Source organism: Trachypithecus francoisi, unplaced genomic scaffold (genome assembly GCF_009764315.1).
Source record: "Trachypithecus francoisi isolate TF-2019V2 unplaced genomic scaffold, Tfra_2.0 Lachesis_group11, whole genome shotgun sequence".
NCBI classification, from domain to species: domain Eukaryota; kingdom Metazoa; phylum Chordata; class Mammalia; order Primates; family Cercopithecidae; genus Trachypithecus; species Trachypithecus francoisi.
The window spans coordinates 28,328,004-28,340,584 of record NW_022681456.1 but is presented as its reverse complement, the minus strand read 5'-3'; the positions used below and the strand labels follow the sequence as shown (position 1 = coordinate 28,340,584).

Below are 12,581 nucleotides of genomic sequence, written 5' to 3'. Positions count from 1 at the left end.
AGGGATTGCATTGGGGAGTTATACATGATATAAACGTTATGCACATGTACCCTAGAACTTAAAGTATAATAAATAAATTAATTAGTTAATTAATTAATTAAAAAAAAAAAAAAAAGACGGAGTTTCGCTCTTGTTGCCCAGGGTGGAATGCAATGGCACAACCTCGGCTCACCACAACCTCTGCCTCCCAGGTTCAAGAAATTCTCCTGCCTCAGCCTCCTGAGTAGCTGGCATCACAGGCATGCGCAACCACGCCTGGCTAATACTATATTTTTATTAGGGACGAGGTTCCTCCATGTTGGGCAGGTTGGTCTCAAACTCCCGACCTCAGGCTATCCGTCTACCTCGGCCTCCCAAAGTACTGGGATTACAGGCATGAGCCACCGTGCCTGGCTGGTGCACTGAACCTTTAAGAACAGGTAAGATTTAGAGAAATTGAGGGGAGGTGGGGAGGGGAGAGATGGAAAAGTGCCTTTCAATGAGGTGAATGGTAATCAGGCAGAAAATGACGGGAAAATGGGAAGGTATGAAGAGAAGATTCAATATGACCAAGCAGCAAAATGAGAAACTTGGGGAAGACATGGAATGCCTGACTAGGGGGCTTAGGACTTTGTTTTCTAAATTAGGACAGTTGTTTTTAAACTTCCATTTATTCATTGATTTTAATTTTGAGTCAGGGTCTCTAATATGCTTTGGTTGTGTCCCCACCCAAATCTGATATTGAATTGTAATCCCCACGTGTCTAGGAAAAGACCTGGTCGGAGGTAGTTGGATCATGGGGGTGGATTCTGTTCACGCTGTTCTGGTGATAGTGAGTGAGTTCTCATGAGATCTGATGGTTTTATAACGGACTGTTCTGCCTTCGCTCCTCACACTTTTCTCTCTTCTGTTGCCATGTAAAGAAGGCCCTTGCTTCCCCTTTGCCTTCCACCATGACTATGAGTTTCCTGAGGCCTCCCCATGCGGAACTGTGAGTCAATTAAACCTCTTTCCTTCATAAATTAGCCAGTCTTGGTTATTTCTTTATAGCACTGTGAGAATGGACTAACACAGTCTCACTACTTTTCTCAGGATGGGTCACAAACTCCTAAACTCAAGCCATCCTCCCACCTCAGTCTCCTGAGGTAGTTGGGACTACAGGAACTGTGGTTGGCTAAACTTTTATTTTCAATGCAGAGGAACCCTGTATTTAAATTAAACCCTATGTGAAATCCTAACAAATAAAACAGTTTTGTAAAAGCAAAGTAGTACCCATTGAAGCACCCTGGTTTCCAACCACTGGGTCCCCATATTACTCAACTTGAGAAGACCCTGAAACTCCTCCTCACAGTTTAAAAACCACTGGATTAGAAAAAGATCTGCAAGGCAAATACCAAAGTGCTCAAAGCATTTACCTCTAAGGAACTGGGTATGCCTAGATTGAAGTGGCTAGGGGAGGGGTAAGCAGTAATATAAAGCAAGATTGAAATACCATTTTCCCTTTTTTTGATTCTGCATGTTTTTATATTATTTGAACTTCTGTTTAAATTGAGTACTTTTTAATTTAAAAAGTAATTAACAGGAAAAAAGTATTGCTCTAAAAAAGTATTTTTAATGGTTAAACTTTTTCAAATGGATTGCCGTATTTTAGTAAATAATTTCCCTATAGCAGGACATTATTTGGCTAAATTACATTGCAATGAAAATGAGTATCTCTGTGCCGAATACTTTCCCATATTTAGAGTTATTTCCTTAGGAGAAATTTATACAAGTTAACAGTTTCTATTTAGTTCTACAATGTACTGCTTAAAATAAGACTCCGTGGAATATAAAAAGATAAAATTCTCTGAGTGCTTTTTAAAAGCCATCCCATATTAGCAAAACTTGATTTTGGCATTCCAGTGTAAGATACATAAACCCTAACTTAAAAATTAATGAGCAAAATTTTCACAAATCAGAAATTTAGTAAGATAAATTTGAATCGGAACTGAAATTTCCTTACCTTTCATGAACTTTTCATAACTTATTTTACCACTGATCAGAACCAAACACTGAAAGAATTCTTCCTTTATGGTTGGGTTTCTTTTTTTTTTTTTTTTTTTTGAGACGGAGTCTCGCTGTCACCCAGGCTGGAGTGCAGTGGCCGGATCTCAGCTCACTGCAAGCTCCGCCTCCCGGGTTCCCGCCATTCTCCTGCCTCAGCCTCCCGAGTAGCTGGGACTACAGGCGCCGGCCACCACGCCCAGCTAGTTTTTGTATTTTTTAGTAGAGACGGGGTTTCACTGGGTTAGCCAGGATGGTCTCGATCTCCTGACCTCGAGATCCGCCCATCTCGGCCTCCCAAAATGCTGGGATTACAGGCTTGAGCCACCGCGCCCGGCCAGCTATGGTTGGGTTTCACAATTTAATTCTGTGAAGTCATAATACTGTGACACTAGAATCATTCATTCTCTGGCAACAAACTGACATCATTAAATTCTTATTGGTAAATTCTTTAGGCTATATATTCCATTTTCATTTGTAAGAACAAAATCTATTTACCGTTGACTGTTCATTAAGCTCATATGATTGATATATTTTCATCCATTTAGGTTGGTGAAAAAGTAACTGCAGTTTTTGTCATTACTTTTAATTGCAAAAACTGCAATTACTTTTGCACCAACCTAATAATTTATTCCTTTTGTCCTTAGCCATTTTTCTAAAATTGCCTTTGGGTGAGTGCTCAGAGAATGCCTCTAAATTTAAACAAAACAGAAATGATTTCTGGATTGGCTGCTCCTGTGAGCAATCTGTGTCACTGCCCTGTACTCCCTGGGAGAAGAAACATCAAAACCAGAATGTTCATTATTCTTTTTATGATCTCTACTGCTGTTTTTTTTTTTTTTGAGACGGAGTCTCGCTGTCACCCAGGCTGGAGTACAGTGGCCGGATCTCAGCTCACTGCAAGCTCCGCCTCCCGGGTTCACGCCATTTTCCTGCCTCAGCCTCCCGAGTAGCTGGGACTACAGGCGCCGGCCACCACGCCCGGCTAGGTTTTGTATTTTTTAGTAGAGACGGGGTTTCACCGTGTTAGCCAGGATGGTCTCGATCTCCTGACCTCGTGATCCGCCCGTCTCGGCCTCCCAAAGTGCTGGGATTACAGGCTTGAGCCACCGCGCCCGGCCGATCTACTACTGTTTCAATATAAGAATGTCCTTTGTTGCGGCTGGGCGCGGTGGCTCAAGCCTGTAATCCCAGCACTTTGTGAGGCCGAGACGGGCAGATCACGAGGTCAGGAGATCGAGACCATCCTGGCTAACACGGTGAAACCCCGTCTCTACTAAAAATACAAAAAAAATTAGCAGGGCGAGGTGGCGGGCGCCTGTGGTCCCAGCCTGTGGTCCCAGCTACTCGGGAGGCTGAGGCAGGAGAATGGCGTGAACCCGGGAGGCGGAGCTTGCAGTGAGCTGAGATCTGGCCACTGCACTCCAGCCTGGACGACAGAGCAAGACTCCGTCTCAAAAAAAAAAAAAAAAGAATGTCCTTTGTTAAATTATCTTTTAATAAATATATGCAGGTCTATTACTAAGATGATTTCAACTGAGAAAAAAAATTTGAATGAAAACCTTTTCTTTGTCCCAAAGCAGACATTACTAGAAACAGCAACGTCATGTTTACTACTGCATAACGTTCCTCATATTAAAGGTAGTCAGACTCTATCAACGAAAATTTGCTTAGTCTCTATTGTGAGCCAGGCACTATACTAGTTGCCAGAGAAATCTGTTCTCACAGACCTTTTGGTCTTGGTGCAAAGGTACTTAGGCAAACGAATCTTTATGAACTGGGAGATTCCAATAACAAAAACAGTGGGAAGATTTTTTACAAGGAATAGATTGTAACCAGGTTTTGGAATACCTGTAATGCTGGGCCAATGAATTTGAAGTTTACATTCGAGTTAAGAAAGACCAGGTACTCAAAGAGATCTTTTTCTAAAGATTTCTAATCAGCCCCCGATTGGAACTTTTCAATAGTTTGTTATTTCCACTAAGATAAATCCAAATTCTTTAACAACGTTAACTAAATCCTGCATAAACACCCCTACTTACCCCTACAATCCAGTAAGTATCTGAGTGACACACCCTTATTTTCTACTGTATTTCTTTAAAAAAAAAAAAATCTGGATTATAACTCACTAATTTGCTCTCACAATCTACTAGTAGGTGCCTGCAGTTAAAGAAAAAATATGTCACTTTAGGGTACCACATTCGGACACCTCTTGGCCTTTCCACATGTTCTTTTTGCTCAAAACACTTTTGCTCAACCTCACTCTTCCCTTTTACCTAGCTACTTCCTATTCAACTTAAGATCTCAGCTCTTCAACATCATGTCCCTGGCCCTCATAGATAAGTTCTCCTTCTTCTGTGGTTCCAAAGCACTCTACACTTAACCGATGCTTATTATGCTTTATTGTAATGGCACTTGTACTAATTGTTTTTCTAGGTAGTAAACTAGAGCAAGGACCCATTCTTGTTCATCACTGAATCCCAAAGCCTAGCCCAGTGCCTGTTATGTATTAGACATTCCATAAATACTTAACTAGTACTGGTAAAACAAGGAAATATACTTGAATAATCTATATATTTAACCACACAGTAAAATAATCACTCAAAAGTTTCTAAGAGATTTAGCTATTTCCAAGGAAAATACATAGTCAGTTCATTTTTATAAATGGTGAATTAGTTCCTAGGCTAGCCTACAAAACACCATTTCCCATAACATACTTAACTATGAGAGGATGGCTGTTTACTTCTCTCTGCAATGACAACAGAACTTTCACTCCTCTAAGTAGGAGAAAACAAGATTAAAGGAACACTTTTCTTTCTCTCCACCCCCATCACTGGTTCCTCCCGCAGGAAAGTGACTTATCTAATTGCTAGGATAGGTACAAAGGTCAACTTGTCAGACAGGCTCCACCCCTAAGCTCTCACTGGCTCTCTTGGACTTGCTGTGCCCTCAAGGACAGAAAGTTTTCCTTTCCATTGTAACTCCTACAAGATAAGCTCCTTAGGACAGGACTTTCCCTTCCATTTCCTGGTGCAACAGTTTCATCTGGGTAGGTAAATTAAGTAAGAACAGTAAGCATGGGTCTAAGCTCAGTTCCCCAATCTAGCTTTATCAGAAATGAACATTACACTACTATTTTAATAGTATTTAAATCCTCATCTGGCTTGAGTCTGATCTCAATTTGACTAGAATCTGGAGAGAAAAGGGGTGTAACTAGCACACGTGAAAGCTTCAACATGAACAACAGTAATCCCAGTCTGATTTCCGGGTCCTAGAACAGTTAGCATGGAGAAGCAAGGCGGCAAAAGGGAAGAGGGATCAAATGAAGGAAAAGGTTCCCACTTTTCCTATTCAGACATTTTTCTTGGGCAAAAATGTCTAAATAAGTCGAATCTGTCTTTATATCATACAACCTTTCCTTCCAAATTGTTTCAGTCTTGCTTTTCTTTTCTCATGTTTCAGATCCCTCATGCTATCTGAAGCTTTCCATTTTTAACACCCTCACTTTCAGAAATAGGGCAAATTTTGCCCAAACTTCCAAAATGTTCCACGATCCCATAATACTTACATCTCCTATCCCTCCTCAAGTCAAAACTCCCACTTCCTTAGTGTAGCTAACCAAGAAAGCAATCTGATTAAATCCATTCACATTAAAATAGAACTGACAGTTCTAGTCATTTCCATCTACATAGTTCTATATTTGTTATTTTTAAGCTAAATAAATCTAACTACAATACGTTCAGAGAGAAGAAAAGAGGTCTCTACCCTCATCCACCATAAAGGAGACAGGTCAGCTGTGACCATCACTTCTCAGGGATATCTTCATATCGTTTCCCAATTGTCACTGCCCTCTACTTTCAGTCCTTCCCAATAAGAGCCACTAAAAACTCCAGGAGGCAGAGAAGGACAATCTGGGAAAACATCTGTAGCTGCAGGATATTTGTACATCCATTGAGTAAGTTGCTAACAATCAATATTAGGTTGGATAGTTTATATTTTCAATATGTTTGATAATAATTTCATTAGTTAAAACAAAGTGAAAACACATTTTGGGTTATAAACCTGAAATTACCAGCCTCATTCTTCTAAATAAAGGCAGGGGCATAAAAGGGTTAATTCATATATCCATCATTTTGTCATGTATAGGTTGATGAGCAGAGTAAGGCTGTGCTTCACATGCTTTTTATCAGTTGCTTACCTATTATTTCCATTGGAAAACCTTTACTTGTATTTCCATAAAGTTTTGGAAATTGGGAAGTATACTTTTAAACAATGACAAAGATTCTTTTCTTGATGAAATTTTACTCAGGCCCCTGAACTTTCTCCTAGGCCCATCTGTGCACTTCCTTGTAAAATGCGGTTTTATCAAAGAACCTTGCTAAGTCAGTTTAGCAAGAGCCCCTGACTCTCGGCCCTTGTTTTTTTTTTTTTTTTTTTTTCGAGTTGAGACAAAGTTTTGCTCTGTCACCCAGGCTGGAGCGCAGTGACGTGATCTCAGCTCACTACAACCTCCACCGCCCCCTGGGTTCAAGCAATTCTCCTACCTCAGCCTTCCGAGTAGCAGAGATGACAGGTGCCCGCTACCACACCAGACTAATTTTTGTATTTTTAGTAGAGACAGGGTTTCACCGTGTTGGCCAGTCTGGTCTAGCACTCCCAACCTCAGGTGATCAGCCCGCCTCGGCCTCCCAAAGTGCTGGGATTAGAAGCGTGAACCACCGCACCCAGCCGACCCTCGCTTTCTGACTGCCCTTGCTACCTGATTAACCTCACAATCTGATTAGGTTCCTCAGCTGCCACTGTCCCCCAGGTGGTGTCTGATCACTCTGGCCTGTCTTCAGCAAGAATCCTGTTAGGTTGGTTTGGTCTGAACATCCATTACCCCCGATGTTTCCTCTCAGTACTTTTCTGTCCACTGACCATAACACTGCTCCTTGGCTATAAATTCCCATTTGCCCGTGCCGTATTCAGAATTGAGCCTAGTCTTCCTCCCACACTGCAAAATCTCCTTCCATGGTCCCTTCACCTATCACAGTGGTCCTGAATAGACTTCTTTACCATGCTTTAATAAGTATCATCGGGTAACTTTTTTCTTTAACAACAATATTACATCAGTGGAAAATTGAGTTTGAATTCCTGGGAGGTAACATCAGGTCTTTTTAGGTGTTTTTTGCTATGAAAGACCTGATGGTGAATTTGTGTGCACTCAGAAATTGACCATGAAATAAGCACAGCAGCATTCATTTAGCTGTAAGTGGCTCTTAACTTTTGTGCCATCAAAAATATTTATTTACCACCCACACGAGAACAAAATTGTAATAAAAACTACACTGCACAAACTTAAGAAAACAAGATTCTCCACTTTACTGAGAAGTTAAACATATAAAAATTTGAGTAATGTGTTCTTGCCATTTACTGTTAGTTTGTTCAGCTGGCCACCAATATAAATTACTGGTAATTAAAGTGATAACGGGGATTTTCAAATTGAGCATAGAATAGATGAAAGTACCAATTAAGGGCGGTCTCTCTTGACTCCAGTCAGGAATATGCCTTCCGTAGCCTTGCTCAAAACCTCAGGACAGTAAATGTAAAGGGGCAGTAAGATGTCCAAGAATGAACAGATAGGGTATTCTTACAGACTGAAGTGGCACTTACTTAACCTTTACTCAATAGTAAGCATTAAGTTTTTCGGTGTCAGATTGGCTGGATTTTTTTCAAGTCAGTGACAGTATCCAAACTTATTAATAGAATTTTTTTCCATAAAGGAACAATAAAACTCAATAAAAAGCCAAGCAACCCAGACTGGCCGCGGTGGCTTATGCCTGTAATCCTGGCACTTTAGGAAGCCGAGGTGGACAGATTACTTGATTTCAGGAGTTGGAGACCAACCTGGCCAACATGGTGAAACCATGTCTCTACTAAAAATACAAAAATTAGCCAGGCAAGGTGGTGCGTGCCTGTAGTCCCAGCTACTCGGGAGGCTGAGGCAGGAGAATCGCTTGAACCCCGGAGGTGGAGGTTGCAGTGAGCCAAGATTGCACCACTGCACTCCAGCCTGGGTGACATACTGAGAGTCAGTCTCCAAAATAAATAAATAAATAAGTAAACAAGTAAATAAAAAGAAAAAGCCAAGCAACCCAAATAAAATATGGGTAAAAGATATGAACAGACATTTTCGCCAAAGAAAATATATGGCCAATAAGCACATGAAAAGATGCTCAGCATCTCCATTCACTAGAGAAATGCAAATCAAAACCACAAAGAGATACCATTCCACACTCACTAAGATGGCTATAATAAAAAATAACCAGTAGGCCGGGCGCGGTGGCTCAAGCCTGTAATCCCAGCACTTTGGGAGGCCGAGACGGGCAGATCACGAGGTCAGGAGATCGAGACCATCCTGGCTAACACGGTGAAACCCCGTCTCTACTAAAAATGCAAAAAAAACTAGCCGGGCGAGGTGGCGGGCGCCTGTAGTTCCAGCGACTCGGGAGGCTGAGGCAGGAGAATGGCATGAACCTGGGAGGCAGAGCTTGCAGTGAGCTGAGATCTGGCCACTGCACTCCAGTCCGGGCGACAGAGCGAGACTTCGCCTCAAAAAAAAAAAAAAAAAAAAAAAAAAAAAATAACCAGTAAAAAGTAACAAGCCTTGGGGAAGATGTGAAGAAACTGGAACCCTCATACACTGCTTGGTGGGAATGTAAAATGGTACGGATGCTTTGCTTGGCAGTTCCTCAAAAAGTTAAACACAGAGCAATTGCCCTCCTAGGTATATACCCAAGAGCACTGAAAACACATGTCCACAAAAACCTGTACACAAACGTGCATAGCAGCATTACACACAATGGCCAAAAACTGGAAACAACCCAAATGTTCATCAACTGATGAATAAACAAATGTGGTACACTGATACAACAATATTAATACGCTATAAAAAGTAAAGTACTGATACATACTACAACATGAGTGAAACTTGAAAACATTACGGTATGTGAAAGACGCCAGACCAAAAAGCCACATATTGTACGCTTCCATTTATATGAGGTTTCCACAATAGGCAAACCCACAGAAACAGCAAGTAGATTAGTGGTGGCTAGTGGGGCGGGGTCAAGGGGAAATGAGGAGTGATTACTAAGAGAGACAGGGTTTCTTTTGGGATGATCTGGATAGTGGTCATATTTGGAAAACTTTGTGAATATATTAAAAGCCACACTTTAGAAGAATGAGTTTTATGGCATGTGATGTATATCTCAATTTAAAAATTGTCCACTACAAAAAAAGATGACATATATACGTAATATACATATCAATGTATATAGGTAACACATAGATATGTGTCATCTCTATAAATGAGCATTTGGGCTTTTAAAATTGAGATATGCTCCATATATATAAAGAGAAGAATGAAAGAACAGGGTGACGGGGCTCTCGCGGAGCCCTGAACAGGCATCTGGGGTGTGCCTGAGCCGGCCTCGCAGCATCTCCATCCCAGCTCACCTTCAGCCATCACTCAGTTAACCACCCGCCGCCTGCCCCTGCCTTGGGCGCCCGAAACCGCTCATCCGCGGCGGCCGCGGAGCAGCTTCCCACCGCCCGATGTGAGGCAGGCGGGGGGGCCTGGACTCGGGCGCTACCCGGCGGCCCCGGGAGGCGTCCGCAGGGGGCACGGCGACTCGGGCGGAACCGCTCCCACCGCTCCCCGCGCCCCCGCCGCCGGGTCCTGAGCCCAGGCCTCTCGGCCCCACCTCCCTCCCGCACCTGGGATGCGCCCGAACGCGGCGCAGCGGCCGAAGCCGAGACTTCCCCTCCACGGTCACCTGTGCCGGAGCGCGGCGGCGGCAGCGGCCGGTGTGAGGAGAAGGGTCCCCGTCTCCTCAGACCGGACCGAGACACCCGGGGCGGGGGATGGAAGGGGCATTCACCTAGTCTCCGGCACCGGTGGTGGCGGGGAGGACAGCGGCTCCCAGCCCACGGCTCCTTCCTGCTCCCGCGCCTCCTCGCTCGGCCGCGGCTCGGAGCTGACAGCCCGGCCGCGGGCGCCCGCGGCCCCCTGACTCCCTGCCGCCCCGCCCCCGCGCGGCAGCCCCGCGCAAGCGCAGCCGCGCCGCCGCCGGGAAAGCCCGGACCTTGGTGATGTGGCCCGCGGGGCGGCGATCCGGAGCGACAGCGCCGCCCCGCCCGGACCCCGGCCGCGCCCTGGCAGACAGCTGTCGGGAACGGGGGCGCTGGACGACGGCGAGGGGGCAGTTTTCTGGGGATCCTGCCCAGGAGAGAAGGGCTGTGGCGTCCTTCGGCAGCCCTCTTCCCCACCAGCCCACGCACGCCCACTTCACCGCCTGCTCCAAGGTCCGAACCCCCGAATCCATGACTCATGATTTCTCTTCTCAGACCAGCGGCCTGTTTTTGGCTGAGGTCACATTTCTTGCAGACGGGGGTTAAAACCGAAGCACGTGTCTTTCGGCCCAGCAGCGCGTAGTGTGGGCGGTGCAGGAGCCGAGAAGGGCAGGGACCACCGCCGAAGGGGTGAGGTTTAGGGCAGCCCCTAGCACCCTCCCCGTGCCAGGCAGGTGTAGGCGCCAAGCACACGGGGCGCTGAGGAGTTGGCTGGGGTGCCAGGCTTTTCAAGTTTCCCCACACTTGCTTTTAAACCTAGATCAAACTGATCCAAAGTCTGCAGGTAAATCCAAGAGCTCATTTATTTACAAAACTATTTATTGAGCATCTACCGTGTATGATTCAGGGAATGAGACACACCCCAGGGATACTACAGTGAACAAAAGCAAAGTGTTGGTTCGCAGCCTGTTATTTTAAAAATTACACAGCTATTGCTAGGATTGGTGGCTCATGCCTGTAACTTCAACACTTTGGGAGGACCAGGCGAGAGGATCGCTTGAGGCCAGGAATTTGAGACCAGCCAGGGCAAACACAGAGAGAACCGAAGTAGCTAGGAGACTGAGGTAGGAGGATCGCTTGAGCTCAGGAGTTCAAGGCTGCAGGGGGCTGTGATCGCATCAGTGCACTCCAGTCTGGGCCACAGAGTGAGACCTTGTCTCTAAAACAACTCAAAATGACACAGCTAATGATACTCTTTTCCTCAAATCAAAGCTTCTACCAATTCCAACCCACACCAGTGATTTAGTAGCAGCTTTTTCTGGTGCTGAAGGACACCGGCATACATTTATCCAGGTTTTTTTTTTTCCCCTTATCCTTTGCAATCAGACTTTGAGCTTTAACCTTCACCTTCAGGGTGAAGGGTGCATCCGTATCACTCTTGGCCATCTGCAGTCATGCTTTCTATGATGGCTCATCCTGGTGTTCCTCACCACCTAAAAATGGAAGTATAATTGCAAGGAATATGGAAAAGCAATGTTTTGACTGCATTTCCAACTGGTTTTTGTTCTGGTTGTTTTTTGAATTACAGATCATTAGAAAGTAGCTGCTCTTGAAAGTTTGGCAGAAGTTCCACCCGGTAAGTGTTCCTCCCCTGAGTGTGTAGTCTTTTAAGACTTCTACACAAAGCATATACAGAAGCCAGCGTCTCTTGGTCTTGAAAATTCTTCCACCATTTTTTTCTGAGCGAGCTGGTGGTTTCTACTGTCCTTCAGAGCATTACATGGCATGTAGCAGGCAACCTTCTACTTACATTCTCCATTCGGTACCGCAAAGTAGTACTTTGGAGATACGTTAAGCTTCAAGTTGGAATTCAAATTTAAATCAAATTTCAGCCCTGAAAATAACTCAAGTTGGAATCGGACGAGGAAATGCCCCCTTGTGAAAAACAGGGTCCTAATGGGTGCAGACAACAACAATCCCATTTCTACTTCATCTCCCGTCTGACAGCTGGCAACTTCAAATGTGAAGCAAGTGGCTTGGAATTGAGGCTGTGTAGTAATGCTGTTGTGATTGCTGGAAAAAAGCCTGAGAGTTATGAGAGTGTATAACAAAGGAGCCTGTCTGTGCTAGGGGGTAAGAAAGATCTCCTTGAGGAAGTGACATTAAATCTCAGCCTTGAAGAATAAGGAGGAGTTAGGGCAGGCAACAGAGAGAAGGGGGTGGGGTGGGCAGTGCATTTAGCTGTGGAAACTGCAGGTTTGAAGGCCCTTTGGTAGGAAGGGGCTCTGTGAAGGCTTTGGGAAAAGGCCACTGTGCATAGACTGAGAGAGCTACCTGGGAAGGAGAGGTGGGTGGGCCCTTGAGGGTCAGGTTAAGGACTTTGGGCTTAATCCCAAAGACAAAAGAAGCCACTGAAGAGTTGAAAAGGTCCATCTGGACATGAGAAATTGCATTTGTAAAAGATGATCCCGGACACAGTGACTCATGCCTGTAATCCCAGCACGTTGGGAGGCTGAGGTGAGAGGATCACTTGAGGCCAGGAGTTTGAGACCAGCCTGGGCAACATTGCAAGACCCCCAGATCCCCAGACCCCCATCTCTACAAAAATAAAATAAAATTAGCCAGGCTTGGTGGCACGCACCTGACTGAGCCCAGGAGTTCGAGGCTGCAGTGAGCTATGATCACGCCTCTGCATTCCAGCGTGGGCAGCGGAGTGTGAGACCTCG

The 12,581-nt window shown here is 44.8% G+C and overlaps 1 protein-coding gene across 2 annotated transcripts in view; it reads right to left on the bottom strand.

Moving 5' to 3' along the window:
- SLC41A2 (solute carrier family 41 member 2) overlaps positions 1 to 10,095 on the bottom strand; it is a 152,803-nt gene extending 142,708 nt beyond the window's left edge. Inside the window, exon 1 of one of the 2 annotated variants that reach the window (XM_033220819.1) lies at positions 9,945 to 10,095. The gene's annotated coding sequence lies outside the window, so the exon portion shown is untranslated. The remainder of the gene's footprint in view (positions 1 to 9,944) is intronic. The other variant, XM_033220816.1, reaches the window with a different exon arrangement.
- Positions 10,096 to 12,581: the final 2,486 nt, after the last annotated feature.